The sequence below is a fragment of the Urocitellus parryii genome, chromosome 13 (assembly GCF_045843805.1).
Source record: "Urocitellus parryii isolate mUroPar1 chromosome 13, mUroPar1.hap1, whole genome shotgun sequence".
In the NCBI taxonomy this organism is placed as follows: Eukaryota; Metazoa; Chordata; class Mammalia; order Rodentia; family Sciuridae; genus Urocitellus; species Urocitellus parryii.
In genome coordinates, this window is record NC_135543.1 from 36191518 (window position 1) to 36208595 (window position 17078).

Sequence of the window (17078 nt, forward strand, 5' to 3'; positions counted from 1 at the left end):
CCTTTGCCTTGGGAATTTAAGCAATAAGTGACCCCTGCCTATTTCAAATATCCACATTCAGTTCCTAGATCCAAAGACCTCCCTGTAGCCTGTACTGCCGCAGGTACTTGGGATAATTCTTGTCCTTCTTCCCTGCTGAATCCTATCCTAAAAACTCTACAATCACCAATCACTCAGGAAATAGAAAACATCATGAAAAAGAAAAGGGTATCATACAATCTGAGATGGAGTCTTCACTCTTGACTTCCCTGATTTTTAGTTTCTATTTCCCACTATCCCACTTCCCATTCTTCTGTTGTAACAGTATGAGAAAGTACTTGGAGTAACTGTAACCAAATTTGGAAAGTAACTTAGGATAGTTTGACTAAAAATTTTTCTGGCACATAAAAAGTTCATCTTGCCATGGGAGGTAGAGCATGATGTAATAACCAGCGACTCAAGTAGCTGAGACAGGAGGATGACAAGTTCATGTCTACATTGGCAGTAAATGAGCAAGATCCTCTCTCAAAATAAAAAAAATGAAAAGGACTGGGGATATAGTTCAGTAGTAGAGCACCCCTGGGATCAATTCCTAGTACCAAAAAAGAAATCCAAAAAACCGAGCTCATCTTGGTGAGCTACGATGAAGTCTGAGACTTCATAGAGGAAAGGAATGTTACTGTGTAATGGACAACAAAGTTCAAAGACCTATCACTGCGGATCAGGAGAGAGATAAGCAAAGTGCATTCCAATACTGTAAACTGAGGAATTATATGCTATGCATGCATGCCCCATACAGAGAGCCACAGAAGCAGATGTTCTGAAGCACTGCACTGACAGGATGTAGTCTCTTCTTACAAGGGCAACTTTATGTAACATGTTCCATGGTAGCCAGCAGAGATAGATAAACCTAAACAATTCAGATAAAGTGAGTGAGTTTATTTATAAAATAGATATAGTAGTTCTTCACAAGATTGCTAGTCAACAACCTGAAAATCACCTAAAAAAAATTAAAAAAAATATATATATATATATGGAATAGTTTAAGCACAAAATATTCCTTTTTCTGTTCATCTCTCTGGAGTCTCTGATTTCTTGCTTATATTCTTCCTTTAATCAGATCAGCATTCTCTGGCTGCAAAGTGAGAACAAAGATGCTACTGCCATACTTCTGCCTTAAAATCATGCTAAATCAATTTAACACTTGATATTGTGTCACATGCAGTGAGCTGCCACCAATGACTATGATAACGGGTAAAGGGATTATAGGGCACAATGTCATGAGACAACAGTTCTCTGCACAGAAGCAGATGTATGAATTTATATTCTGAGCTATTTCACATGAAAGGCTACACCTCTTGTGGTCACTAGCAAAGCATTTGATTACTCATGAAATGGATTTCAAATATGGTTTCATGGTCTCTAAAATATAATGATTTTTTAAACCGATATATAGTCAGTTCAGCTTTACAGAGAAGATCTCAAGAGAAAGGAAAAACATGTCTACACAAAAAAACTGTATTCACATTATTTAAAATATCCCATCCCCTGTATCCAAAACCTTACAACACTTTAATCATAATCAAAATCTGGAAACAATCCAAATATCCATCACCTGATGAATAAATAAACAAATTGTAGTCCAGATTGAGCATCCCTTATACAAAGTGCTTGGGATCAGACTGTTTCAGATATTAGAGTTTTTCAGATTTTTGCAATTTGTACAGACTTTACTAGCTGAACATCCCTAACTCAAAATCCGAAATGCTCCCAAAACCCAAACTTTTAAACTTTAGAAAAATTTTTTAAATATATATTTTTTTAGTTGTAGGTGAACACAATATCTTTATTTTATTTATTTGTTTTTTTTTATTGGTTGTTCAAAACATTACAAAGCTCTTGACATATCATGTTTCATACATTAGATTCAAGTTGGTATTTATTTGTTTTTATGTAGTGCTGAGGATCAAACCCAGCACCTCGCACGTGCTAGGCAAGCGCTCTATTGCCGAGCCACAACCCCAGCCCCAAAACTTTAAAAAATTTTTTAAAGTGTCACACTGCCACTAAAAACATTTCAGATTTCAGAACATTTTGGATTTCAGATTAGAGATATGCAAGCTGAATATCTATAAAATGAAACGCTACTTAACAATCCAGCAATAAGTCAGAGGAACAAGCTTATCATCTGAGAGACTATGTGTACAGTCCAATAAAGTTTACTGGCTCAATATTTCCATTTAGAGCATGCAGCATCTGATACCTTGAATTTTCTAAAGTAATAAACTGATTTAAATTCTAGCAATATCTTAAAAGTTGATAGTTTCTTCTATTTATACAGTAAATATGTTCAAGACAAAGACCCTGGCAAACATAGAAAACTAAAAGATTCAAAACTACCTGTAAATTCACATTCCAGTTAACTCAATAAGTTAAGTGTCCTTTCAGTCATTCAGAACAGACAGTATACAATGTCATATTTAAAAGCAACTTTGTAATATCTATTTTGACTCAAATGCTTTAATAGCTTCAATGGCCTCATTATGGGGAGGGGGAGAAGATGGGTATAACTACAAAGTGGTAGCATGAAAGACCTTCATCATAGTCACACTGCATTTTTGGTTTTTTAATAAACAATGTGTTTAACAGATACCCCTCTTCCCACCACAACCACTGAGAAATGTGTCTTTTTGTTGTTGTTGTTGTTGTTTTGTTTTTGGGGGGGAGTACTAGAGATTGAAACTAGGGGGCACTTAACCACCAAGTCACATCCCCGGCCCTTTTTCTTTTTTGGAAATTTTGAGATAGGGTCTCGCTAAATTGCTTAAAGCCTCATTAAGTTGCTGAGGCTGGCTTTGAAATTGCAATCCTTCTGCCTCAGCCTCTTGAGTTGCTGGGACTACAGGTGTGTGCCACTACACTTGGCTTGAATACTGTGTCTTAAGAAACATATGTCTTAATCCTCACTTCAAAATAGCCATGATATCCACAAAGCTATGTAAAAATGGCACATGTACTGCTTTAAACTTGGAGCAAACACATAACAGACAAAAATAAAAGAGGCTTCCTGGCTCAAGATTCTGGCCCTTATCCCCTTTCCCATTCCCTCCTGTGAGCACTGATACACACTCTTTGGTAGTGAAAAATGTTTACAAATGAAAAATTCTTAAACTTGCTGTTTTTTCTAACATTGTATTCAGAGATTCATCCGTATACTGAAGATAGGTGTAGTTAATTCATTTTCACTATGAACAGTATTCTTTCAAAGTTTAGCATACCACGGTTTCTTTACTCTTAAAGAACATTTAAGTTCTTTCTAGATTCATTATTATTGGGGAGGCAGGGGTGCTAGGAATTGAACTCTGGAGCACTTGGCCACTGAGTCACACCCAGCCCTATTTTTTATTTAGAGACAGGATCTCACTGAGTTGTTTAGCACCTCGCTGTTGCTGAGGCTGGCTTTGAACTCGCAATCCTCCTGCCTCAGTCTCCCGAGCCACTGGGATTACAGGCATGTGCCACTGTGCCCAGCTAAATTCATTATTATAAGTATGCTATGTAACTATACCAGATCATGTTCCCTGGTACACATGTACAGAAGTATTTATGTAAGGCAGAGGTTTCCCAACCTTTATGGCAAAGAGCCAGATGATAAAAATTATAGGTTTTGGGGGCCATGGTGGTGCATGCCTGTAATCCAGCAACTTGGGAAGCTGAGACAGGAGGATCAAACGTTTGAGGCCAGTAGCAAGGCCCTAAGCAATTTAGTGAGACCATGTCTCTAAATAAAAAATAAAAAGGGCCTGGGATATGGTTAAGTACCCCTGGATTCAACCCCTGGTACGAAAACAAATTTTTTTTAGGTTTTGTGTTTTATGGCTTTATGGGTCATTCTCTGTTGCAACCATTGAACTCTGGCATAAATTTATGCTGCCATAAATGAATGTGGCAATAGCCAACAGTTTATTTATAGGCACTGAAATCCAAATTTCATAGTTTTCAATTACAAATTATATATAAAATATTATTTCTATCTTTAAGCATTTAAAAATATTAAAATCTATTCTTAATTCATGAGTCATCATAATGACCCCTGACCTAGAATATATACCTGGGGATGTTAGGTCAGAAGGTATGTGTTTTTCAATATGATTAGATATCATCAATTTATTTTCCCAGGTGGCCGAAACAAACTACCCAGGAACTCTGGAAGATGTGTTCAATCCTTGGCCAGGCTTACTGTTGTCAGACTTTTATTTTTTACAATCCTCCATGAGTGTATAGTTGGTATAGTAATGTAGTTCATCTCTGACATTACTGGTCATTCCATTTCTTCTCTGATGTGCCTACTGAAGTCTGGTTTACTATTCTATTAGATGAGTTGTTTTGTCTTAGTTTGTGAAAATCTTAATACAATGCCACATGAGTTACATATCCTGAAAGAATCTTTTCCCAGTTTATAAAGAAACACCAACCCAGGAAACCTGACAGGAAAAGATACATTCAGATAAAGAAATTTTCAAACAGGTTTTATCAGTAGGCAGTATAAGGTAAGATTTCAAGTAAGTTTTTTTCTACAGTTGTTTTGTTTCTGTCATTCCTTTACCTAAAATCTTTTCATGGCTTCCCACTGTCCTTTAATTAATGTTTCCCACTGTCGTGTTTTTCTTAAAGAACATTGATACTGCAGGGCCCGTACTTGAGTGGGTCTTCACTAAACAAATTCTATCCATTGTCAAACAGGTTGGGGAAATGTTGCCCAGGCGAGGTGGTGCACACCTGAAATCACAATGGCTCAAGGGGCTGAAGCAAGAGGATCATGAGTTCAAGCCAGCCTTAGTAAAAGCAAGGCACTGAGCAACTCAGTGAGACCCTGTCTCTAAATAAAATACAAAAAAATAGGCCTGGGGATATGGCTCAGTATTTGAGTCCCCCTAAATTCAATCTTTGGTACCCCCAAAAAATAAGTTGGGAAAATGTTATATACTTATATTCACCCTAGAAGGTGCTAAGCAACTCAGTGAGACAATCTCTAAATAAAATACAAAAATAGGGCTGGGGATGTGGTTTAGTGGTCAAGTGCCCCTGAGTTCAAACCCCCAGTACCAAAACACACACCAAAAAAAAAAAAAAGAAGAAGAAGAAGAAAAAAGAAAGGAAACCTATTTAAGTTTTTAAATTTATAACTTCTCAATTTCAAGCATGGAACTTTCCCCATGTAAACTGTCTTTACTGAATAACATGAAATAGAGTTCAAATAGCACTGGAATAGTAAAAACTTGTTCAAAAACCTAAAATTAGGCAATTTTTAAAATTATGCATTGTTTGCTTTTGTGAAACTGGTATTTCTGTGAATCTGCAAATTCTATTTTTAAAAAAAGGATCCCAGTATATTTAAAAGCCAACATATATATTGATTTAACTATTTGAAATTCATATTTCTCTATTGTTCTGTAATGTAAGATGTATTTGCATATAAATCAGATAGTTGTGGACAAAAATGCTGGAAATTCTATAAATCCCTAAATGAAAAGAATCTACAAATTTCCCCTCAGAGAAATGAAATTTATCAACTATTTCTACTATCTCATTTTTTTTTTTTTTGGTCCTAAAGACTGAACCCAGAGGCACTTTAATGCTGAGCTACATCCCCAAACCTTTATTTTATTTTGAAATAGGGCCTCATTATTGCTTAGGGCCCCTCTAAATTGCTGAGACTGGGCTCAAATTGTGATTTCTCTTGCCTCAGCCTCCTAAGTTGCCTACAGGCATGCACCACTGTGCCCTGCTTTTTTTTTTTTAAGTTTATAATATCATGCTCCAAAGACTATATTTACCATCAAATACTTCACTCATTATTTCATGTAAGATACCATAAAAACAGAATTAAACACAGCAGGTCTGTATTCTTTTAATCTCTAGGGCATATCTGAGCCTTGGTGGTAACCCTAGTCAAACTCTGAGAACTGAACCCTAGAATGTTCAGTTACTGGTTAATGATCTTATTCTGTATGTTCCAGGCAATGGTCAGGTTGTAATAAGCTATTAGCAGGATTTAAAGAATCGTCAAGATTTGTGATGTGTACCTGATATCTGTCTAGGGTTTCAAATTTCAGTTGCCAGAGATAATTATATGGCAGAAATAAATGTAACTGTGGGTCCAGCTCCCTATAAGACTAACACTTACAGCCATGGCTACAGATATTTTGTATGTGTCTCTCTCATTTATAGCCAGAGAAAAGCATGTTCATATGATTCTCAGAAGACCTAGAAGCCTAAGCCTGACCTCTCTTATATTTATCTGAACAACTTTTCCCTTCTGTTTTGTACTGTAGCCTTTGCTATAATAAACATCAGCAATGAGTACAACTTTATATTGAGCTGTGTGAGCCTTTCCAGCAAACTAGTGGCAACTGAGACCAGTCAAAACAGATATCATTTTAAAATGTGGTTTGCCATAATACCTACTTCTCTATTTGTCAGAAGGTAAGTGATCATAATTATAATCCCTTCAAATGAATAAATAAATGGTCAGGAGAAATTTTAACATAGTAGCCCTGAAATTGCTATCCTTATAAAAGCATGGTTGGCAAGGTTACCCCTGGCTGGCACCTAGGAATCTGAATGGTAAAACAGTTCTCTATACCCATTTAAAACCTTCCCTAAATGTTAAGTGTGGATCACTGTACCTAAACTGTACAAACAGTATGATTTATGCCACTCATTTGTTTTCCTTCTAGAATCTAGAATTTTTCTATGTGCTAAACAGTAGATGCCTACTAACCAACCCCAATAAAAACCTTGACACTGAATCTTTAATGAGTTTTCTTAGTAGACAACATTTCACAAGTGTTGTCACAATTCACTGCTGGAGGAATTAAAGCACATCCTCTGTTACTCCACAGGGAGGGTTCTTAGAAGAATATACCTGCTTTCCTCCCCATTTCATCCCTGCAACTTTTCCCCTTGCTTGGAATCCTTTTGCTGTAATAAATCTTAACTGTTAGTATGACTATGTGATACAGCCTATGAGTCCTTCTACCAATCACTGAACACAGGGGTGGTCTTAGGAATCCCCAATACAATCATCACACTAAAACAGAAATGAGTGTGTGTTTACAAAGCCCAATACTAAAGTTCAAATGTAAGCTCAAATTACAGTTTCAACACTTATACATACCCTAGCTAAGTTAATTTATTAACAAAAACCTATGCTTCTTTATTCCTTAAATGAGGAAAAAAAAAAAAACATACCTACTTCATAGTACCATCACAGTAAATTAAATGAGGGAATGCACAATTCACATACTACACACTTAGTAAATACTAAATGGTATTTCCGGGTGTACTTTCTGAGATGAAACAATCAAATCTTTTACTTGTACACGGATGCAATGAAAATTCTATTGGCCATTTGGGGCACCACAAAAAGAATATCAGCACGACTGACCTTGTATCTTCAAATGCTGGCTTTCTGAATTATTTCCAGATCACATGACAGGATTATTAGATAAACTTGACCAAGTTAAACTCTATATAAGAATTATCTTTTGATTTCTGAGGCTGATCTTCATTTAATATTCAAATTGAACTCTCTAATGAGAAATAAAAGTACTAATTAACTAGTACTGGGGCTGTAGTTTATGGTTATGATTCTCAAATTATTAAACTGGGATTTTAGTATAAGCCCTTCTCTTACATGTATATGAAGCATAAAGTCCAACTAATGTAAGTTCATAGCATAACCAGTAAGTAGGTTTTCAAACCTAGAAAGCTAAAAGATCAAGCCCAAATGTAAAAAGAACAAAACTGAAGTCATTCACTCCAGTCTATCAACTTACCCCAAAGCAGTTTTTCAAATGAATTAATATTCCAAATCCACATGTCCCACATTTCCTGTTGAAAAATAAATTTCCTAAAATCAGTAGATTTCAAAGTAATTCTCTCTTTCCCCACTTACCTGAGCCACCCTGTTCCACCAGACTGCAGGCCAGCTGCCATCTAAGTGCAAGGACATGACAGCACAATACCTGGCACACACTTAGTGCCTGTTAAATAAATGAGTGGGTCAAAAAATGAAATATTACTAAAATCCAACACCAAATTCAGTGGAAATACTATAAAATTTTCTTTCTTGTTCTAAGAAAATTATGAGGATATTAACTTTTCGGGGAGAGGACAAAGATGCTCAGCTTATTCATTATTCTACTTCTACATATTTTACTGAATTGGACCTCAACTGAATTCAAGTGATAACTCTATGCTAAGCTTCCTATTCCTAACTGGTCCATATCAACTATAATGATTCTATTTCTCTTACCAGGGTAAATGATCAAATCCTGAGGGGAAGCCTGCTAGGAAGCATTTGGGAAAAATTATTCTTCTATATAAAAATGCTGAAGGAGAAACTATACTTTTCCATCTTTGGATAAGCACATTTAGAAGAGCTGTAGCCATTCTGAGGCCATGAGGGAAGCAATCATCAACACGCTAAGAATGACAAAATAAAATCATGGACAACACACAGAACCAAACCAACACTGAAAATTCCTGCATGTATGATACATGACTTGATAAAGCCCTCAGTGATCAATTGGGTATTCTGGCTCCTACAATCAAATACTTCCTGATATACCACTCTAAAACTTATAATTATTGATTTAGATAGGTATACATCCCTATAAAGAAAAAAATGAAGATGTAGAGAATCTAAATTAAGAAATCTACTTTCATGGAAGAATACAAAAAAGTAGAATTTCAACATAAACTTTATACCTAAAAACCAGAACTTTTGGTTTCTGACATCTCCAGCTTAGACATGACATTACAGTCAGGAGCCACATCACAACAGGATATGTTCTGAAAAAAATGCATCATCAGATGATTTCACTGTTATGTGAACATCAGTGTGCTTACACAAACCAAGTAGTATACAGCTACTACACACCTCAGTTATATGGAATATATCATTGTATATGGTCCATCCTTGCCCAAAATACTATTATGCAACACATGGCTACATATAATTAATCACAGGATTAGAGATCCCTAATTTGCTCATACTTTGTCAAATATCTGCAAGACACTACTATAAGTAGTCTGATGCACATAAACATGAAAATGTTCAGTCTCTCATATGGTTTGCTTATGTTTCCCCCAAAGTTCATGTGTTAGAAACTTAATCCCCAAATTCAGATGCTGATGATTTTGGAGATAGGATCTTCAGGAGGTAATCAGGGTTAGATGAGGTCATGAGGGATGATGAAGAAGAAGAAGAAGAAGAAGAAGAAGAAGAAGAAGAAGAAGAAGAAGAAGAAGAAGAAGAAGAAGAAAGAAGAAAGAAGAAAGAAGAAAGAAGAAGAAGAAGGAGAAGGAGAAGGAGAAGGAGAAGGAGGAGGAGGAGGAGGAAGAAGAAGAAAGAAAGAAAGGAGGAAGAAGGAGGAGGAGGAAGGAGGAGGAGGAGGAGGAAGGAGGAAGGAGGAAGGAGGAAGGAGGAAGGAGGAGGAGGAGGAGGAGGAAGGAGGAAGGAGGAAGGAGGAAGGAGGAAGGAGGAAGGAGGAAGGAGGAAGGAGGAAGGAGGAAGGAGGAGGAGGAGGAGGAGGAGGAGGAGGAGGAAGAAGAAGAAGAAGAAGAAGAAGAAGAAGAAGAAGAAGAAGAAGAAGGAGAAGAACCTAAGCTGAAATAAGCTGACTTATTAAGCTTACTTAATAAGTAAAGAAATTTAAAACCACAAATACAGAAAGCACAAAATGAAATATTAGGGAAAAAATCCAATAAGAAGATGTCAAGGGCTGAGAATGTGACTCAGTGGTACTGCACGTGCTTATCATGCATCAGTATCTAGATTCAATTCCTACCACTGAGGGAAGGGGGGATAAGATACACTGTTGGATAGGAGTTTTTAAAATTAATTAATTAATAAAACCTATATGTTACTTATGAGACATATACCAGAAATAAGGATTCCAAAAAGTTGAAAGTGAAAGCACAGAGAATTTCACTCAGAAAAGTAGAATACTTACATTGGACTAACACACCCATAAACAGTAAATTATGATCTCTGGCCAAAACATAAAACTAACTATGTGCAGGCTCCAGAGAGCAACTAAAAGGCAGAAACTACCGAGAAGCCAACACTTGAAAGAGAGAAACATATAAGAAGTGCTTTTTTATATATAGCTGCTTCCTAAAGACAGATACCAACTCAGCAAGACAGTTAAAACTCAAGAAATTGCAATCACATTACCTTGAAGTACTAAAGGATGAGGTACCAGCTAGCACAGTAACTGTAAAGTGAGGAGGAAAACCAAGAATGTGGAACCCCAAAAATATGTATGTAAATTCCAAAACAACCCTTAGCTAAGCCATAAATCATACAACACAAGATAGACTCCTGTTACAAAACAATAGTTAGATGGCTAAAATAACTGAGCAAAGATATCCCCTGTTGCCTAATTTAGGGGAATCAGTTTAGAGTTTAAGTCTAGCCAGTTAACTGCCTGCTAAAAAAACAAAGAATCAATACTCTTTAGGAGAAAAATGAATTGAGGGTCAGAAAAAGTATTATCCACAATATCCAGTAAACAACAAAAAATTACTAGAAATAAAAATAAACGGGAAAATGTTATTTGTCATCAAGGAAAAAAGCAATCAACAGGTATCGAACATAAAGCGACTCAGATGATGAAATTAGTTAAAGAAGACTATAAAGTAGTTATCATGTATAAGTTTAGTAAGTTAATAATAAAGGAAGAGAGAGATCTCTCATCAGACAAAATTATAAAAAAGAACCAAGTAGAATACAAACAAAGTCCGAAATGTGAAGTTTGCTTAATGGTTTAACAGCAGATCAGAGACAACAAAACATAAGGTCAATCAATGTAAATATAGATCAAAAGAAACTATGCAATCTGAAGATCCAAAAGAATAATTTCCTAATGAACAGAACCTCAGTGAGCTATAATTCAACATAAAATTAACATGTGAAATTGGGAGTCCCAAAAAGGAAAGTACAAAGAAAATTATATAGAAGAGGTTTCCAGTGACCTCTAAAGAAGATAAATATAAAAAAGTAATAAATCCTATAATTAGAGCACATCATATTCAAACTGCTAAAACTCAAAGATGATAAAAATCTTAAAATCAGCTGAGGTAAAAATGACATTTTATATATGAGGGGAAATAGCTGACTTTTCTACATGAAACAAAGACATTTTCATGTAAACAAATGTCAAGACAACTTATCTCTCAACAGCCTTGCACTGTAAGATATATTAAAGTTTCTTCAAGTACAAAGGAAATTACTCCAGAGGAAGCTGTAAGAAAAAATGAATAACATAAAAAACATAAATATATGAATATAAAAGCCTACTTTCCCTTTTAATTTCTTAAAAGACATATGACTAGTGAAAACAAAAATTATAGCTTTGTACTATTAAATTTATTAACATGAAGATACAATATGTGACAAAATTAAAGCAAAGGATGGAAGTAGGAGAAAGTTTAACTATGCAGTTGAAAGGGATTTACATATTATGTAACACAGTACAACCCAGCATCTATCTAAAGCTAAAACCAAATAACTCCTGGGAAATTAGAATAGGAAAGGACTTTGTTAACCTGACAAAAGATACCTGCCCCAAATCTACCATAAAAATAAATAAATAAGTAAAAACTATTACTGATTAAGTGTTGAAATTATTATTATTATTATTATTATTATTATTATTATTTGGGTGGTGGTGTTGGGATTGAACTCAGGGTCTTGTGCATTCAAGGCAAGCACTCTACCAACCAAGCTCTCTACCAACCAAGCTAAATCCCCAGACCCCTGGACACATTATCTTAAAAGTTAGGAAAAAGACAAAGATGCCTCCTATCCCTTTCTTCTGTCTATAGTATACTAGAGCTCCTATCCAGCACAATAAAACAAGAAAAAGAAACAAAAGATTTAAGAATCAGTAAGAACAAAAGAGAGAGAAAGAATTTGGATTAAAAAATTGAAGGAAAAAAAGACTACTGGAATTTATGAAATCAACATACAAAATTTAACTGCATTACTTGGTACAAATAAGAAAAAAATTGCCTTAAATAAATATGTGTGTGTATATGTGTGTATAGTTCAATAAAAAAAGTAAATTCTCTATGTGCTTTATACAGGTTTCCAATCAAAACCTCAACATACCTCTTTACAGAACTTTAAAAGTACCTAAAACCACATGGAAAATGGCCAAGAACTAGGTGAGACAATGCTAACATATATCAAGCAATGGTAATAAGTCAGTGTGATAATGAAACAGAATAAAAGATGAACAAAACAGAATAGAGCCCAGAATCTGAACCATATGAATATGCAAACTTGATATATGACATAGATGGAACTACAGATCAGTGTAAAAAGGATGGGCTATTTGAAAAATATTCACCTATGCATAAAAATAAAATTCTTACTTCATACCATACCAAAAAAAATTCAGTTACATATGGATTAAAGACTTAAAGATATATATATATATCTCCCAAACTTTAAAATATTGGCCTATATCTCCATGTCATTGAGTAGGAAAGAATTTCTTAAATAGCAATAAAAAAGATGAATAATATCTACTACACAAAAATAATACTTTTAATACAACCAAAGACATCAGACAGCTAAAGGTGGACAAAGATCAGGAGAAAATATCCACAAAACAATTAGCAAAAGATTAGTATCAGAATGTATTAAAAACTTCTCTAAATTAAAACAAACAATAAACAAGAATGCATACAACTGAAAATGGCCAACAGGAATAAAAGGGCAAGCCACAGAGAAGAAATCAGAAACAACCAATGAACATAGATAAAAATATGTTCAGCCAGGAATGATGGTGCTCGTATCCCAGTGACTCAGGAGGCTGATGCAAGACAATCACAAGTTCAAAGCCAGGCTCAGCAATTTAGCATGACCCTGTCTCAAAATAAAAATAAATAAATAAAAGGGCTGGGGGTGTACCTCAGTGGTTAAGCACCCATCGGTTCAATTCCAGGTAATGACAAAAAAAAAGTTCAACCTCAGCAGTATTAATAAAAACACAAATTAGTAAATAAAGAAATGGACATTCATACATTGTTGTTCCAAGTGTAATTTGGCATTGCCACTTTGAAGAGTGACCTGGCAATACCTAGCAAAGCTGAAGAAAGTACACCCTACCATTCAGTAATTCCACTTCTAGGTTCATAACCCTGAATAAACTCTTACATGTGAATATAAGTAGACATGACTGCACCAGTGTTTATAATGACAATAAATATATAAATAAATAAAACCTAAATGTACATCCTGAAGAAAATGATAAATGAACTGTATTACAGAATACTATAGAGTGGTTAAAATGAATAAGCTAGAACTACATCTATATAAGTAAAAAAACTCTGAATGAGAAAAAAGTAACTTGCAGGATAGGTACAGCCTCTTCCACTTATATTATAGTTTTAAAACATGTTTAAAAAAGACATACTGTTACAAGTACAAATATAACTTGTAAAGATAGAATAAGCCAAATACATGTTAGTGGTCACTGCCAAGGAGGAAGGAGAAGGGCTTCAAATATACTGAAACTTTTTTTAATAGAAATGATCTAAATTATGGCAGACTGCTACTTGTTCACTTAGTATCTACTTTCTTGTCCTTTCTTAGCAAACAAACTATTATTACTAAAAGTGGCAATCTACATTTCCTTGCCTGCCTTGCAGATTAGGGTAGCCAATAACATAAAATCAGAAGTCATAGGATATTTGGCTCTGGGAAAGATATTTAAGGGAGACAGACTTCACTGGAAGATGGACCCTTTTGCCCTTATGCCTTCCTTGATTCTACTCCCTGGAATGTGAACATAATGGATGGAGCTGCAAAGACCTTCTGTACAATCATGAGATAACCTTGACAGGGAAAATAACAAGCTAAGGAAAGACAAAAGGAGCTGGTCCTTGGCAACCACACAGTTACCATATCCAGAGTGGGGATGGGGAAACACTTTAGCTTGTTTTAAAGTACCTTTTAGTGGGGAAGGAAGGAATGCAGGCATCTTTCAGATGCAGCCAAACCTAATCCTAACTGTAACTGAATGACATAGGGCAAAATATTAAGATAAGACAGCGGAGAAGAGGACTCATGAGGTCTCGTTCCTTATCTTCAACTCACTGTGCTTTTCTATAGGTTTTTTTACATTAATTTTAAAAACCTTTTACTTCTCAGATTTTGAACAGTGATTCTCAAACATTACCCACAAACATCCATTGGCTAGCAGATCAAGTTAAGAGCAGAGACAACATGTATACATATACTCTGAGGTGGCCAACCAGAGTGGATAAAGAATTCACTAGGAACTTGCCAACTATACTCTAGAGAGCAGTGCTGCCACTGCCAGTTTGGATAACAAACAAGACTGTAAGATCCCACAGTCTCTTGGCACTGGACTGGGGATGAAAAAGACCAAAAACAATGTGCAGACTAAATGGAAACCTGCTGTCACTCCTTTTCCCCTATTTTTCCTTCTCCATGCATTTCCCAGAGCTCAGTCCCATAATTTTCTTCTTCCTCAACTGAGTCACCAAGGAGAAGAAAAAAACAGTTGTTCCCTTAGATGAAATTTTGATTGTCTTTTACAATCATAATCATAAAGCTCCTTCTAAACCAATTCCATTAAACACTGTGTAATGTTTCTTGGATATTAATTTAAGTGACCTTTTGAGATCTAAAAAGTTTCAAATTCACTCAAAAGAAAAAATTTGGGATGGAGTAGATTTTAGATTCTGGCCCAAGATAATCATCTGAAATATTCAGTTACCATTGAAAAAACAAAACAAAGAAACTGTTCATCTGTTAGTCTGTTACAGATAGTTATCTAGTTAGTTACGAATTCAACTTCACAAATTTTATCACAGGTACCACACACTATAAAAAGCACACACCCCTCATTTTCTTTCCTTATCTAGTCAGCAAATTTGGTATATCGGTTTTTGTGTTGTTTTCTTAATTTGGTTTCTTTCTTATTTAGTTTCTCTCTAATGTCATTTAACTTTTCCTAGTTTATAATCTTGTGGTTGTTTGCATTATCTCCTGCGGATTTTTCTGTCAATAGCTACTACCTGTCTCACTCCCTCATTTCAATATTCTCCGTAGTCTCAAGCTTCTGAATTCATACCAGTTAAGACCCCTTTTAGGGGATGACATTTCAGTACCTTTTAATGAGATTTTTTTTTTCAGCTTTTACAGGGACAGATTATAGGATCTGCTTCCTGCTCTCAAACAAACAAAAATAGTGCAATTAAGCTGTTATTTACTCAACAATGTAATAGGAAATTAAGTAAATTGTTGGAAAAGTCTCCAAAATAATCCTATTTAATTCACATCAATAGCTCAAAACATTTTTTTTTTGCATTACTTTTTAAAAATCTCATCTACATTCTCAAAATTGTATGTTACTAAAAACCTTTAAACCCTTGGGTTATCTCTCCCTGCCTTATTAAAAACAGTAAGTATGTTTGTCTTTCTATCAATAAAAATATCTACTAAAAAATAAACTTTTGCAGATGACATTTTCCACTTGAGTTTCAGAGAATATAATTAAGTTTACCCACAGCAATCTATTCCAAATACAAATATATTATAGCCTAGTCTCAAGCTTCCCTCTTTAACCATAAAGCCAAGAGAAATAACTACAAAAATTTTACAGATAAATGTAAGCGTTTTCAAAAAGCATATTTTTAATAATTATAAAATAACGTTTCAGCTTTCACAATCCTGTGATAGCACTGAACATAATGCTATGCCACTAATGAGAAAGTTCAGAGAATAGTTACACTTAGCTGTAATTTTCAGTTTTGCATTTTACTGTGCTATGTTTCATTCTTAAAACAAACAAACAAAAAAGCACAGAAGTCTTAAAGAGAAGATGAAACCTTCACTTGATATAGCAAAGTTTATGGTTTCATTATAAAGAATGCTAATCTTGAGGGAGAATTATGAAAAAGAAAAGAAAAATACTAAAAACCAGGTATTTTACTCTTCCTAAGCAGAGCTTTTTTATAAAAAATAAATGTAATGTGTGGACCGTGTGTGACTTCTGAATCTATAAGCCAACTTAAAAAGACACTTTAGGGACCACTAGGGAAATATGATAATGGACTAGATATTAGGTACTACTAAGGAATTATTGTTAGTTTTATTAAGAATAACGACATTGTGGGGCTAGGGCTGGGGCTCAGCAATAAAGCACTCGCCTAGCACATGCAAGGCACTGGGTTTGATCCTCAGCACTACATAAAAATAAAGAAATAAAAATAAAGGTATAAAAAATATTTTTTAAAAAAAGAATGACATTGTGCTGGGTGTGAGGGGCACATGCCTATAACCCCAGCAACTCAGGGATCTGAGGCAGGAGAATCACAAATTCAAGGGCCAGCCCCAGCAACTTAGTAATACCCTCAGGAACTTAGTAAGAACCCAGCTTCAAATTTAGAACTTAAATGGGCTGGGGATGTAGTTCAGTGATAAAGCTTCCCTGGGTTCAACATGCAATACACAAAATAAAAACAGTAATAATAATAATAATAATAATAAGAAGAAGAAGAAGAAGAAGAAGAAGAAGAAGAAGTAGTAGTAGTAGTAGTAGTAGTAGTAGTAGTAGTAGTAGTAGTAGTAATAATGGCATTGTGGTCCTCTTTTAAAATGTTCTCATTTGGGGGCTGGGGATATGGCTCAGTAGTACAGTGCTTGCCTATTATGTGAGGCCTGGAATTCAATCCTCAGCACTGGGCATGGGAGTTTCATTTTAAAAAATTCATACTGAAGAATATTGGAAGTAAAATGGCTACCACTTTAAAATACTTGCTCTTAGGACAGGAGAGAGAGAGGAGAGGAGATTAAGAGGTGAAGCAAAAGGGGCAAAGTCTTGGTCTTTGTTGAATCTGGAAGATGGATACAGGTTTAAGAAAATTTATTTTACTTGTCCCTCTATATTTATATATGTTAGAATTTTCTAAAACACAAAAGTTAAAATAAAGATATGACTTAAATGTGTTTCAAATAGCTAAAAGATAAATTAAGATTGCCAATGGAT

At 35.0% G+C, this 17078-nt stretch overlaps 1 protein-coding gene across 1 annotated transcript in view; it reads right to left on the minus strand.

Moving 5' to 3' along the window:
- Positions 1 to 17078, minus strand: part of Galnt1 (polypeptide N-acetylgalactosaminyltransferase 1) — a 121992-nt gene that overhangs the window by 79505 nt on the left and 25409 nt on the right. Inside the window, exon 2 of the mRNA XM_026400030.2 lies at positions 7821 to 7875. The gene's annotated coding sequence lies outside the window, so the exon portion shown is untranslated. The remainder of the gene's footprint in view (positions 1 to 7820; positions 7876 to 17078) is intronic.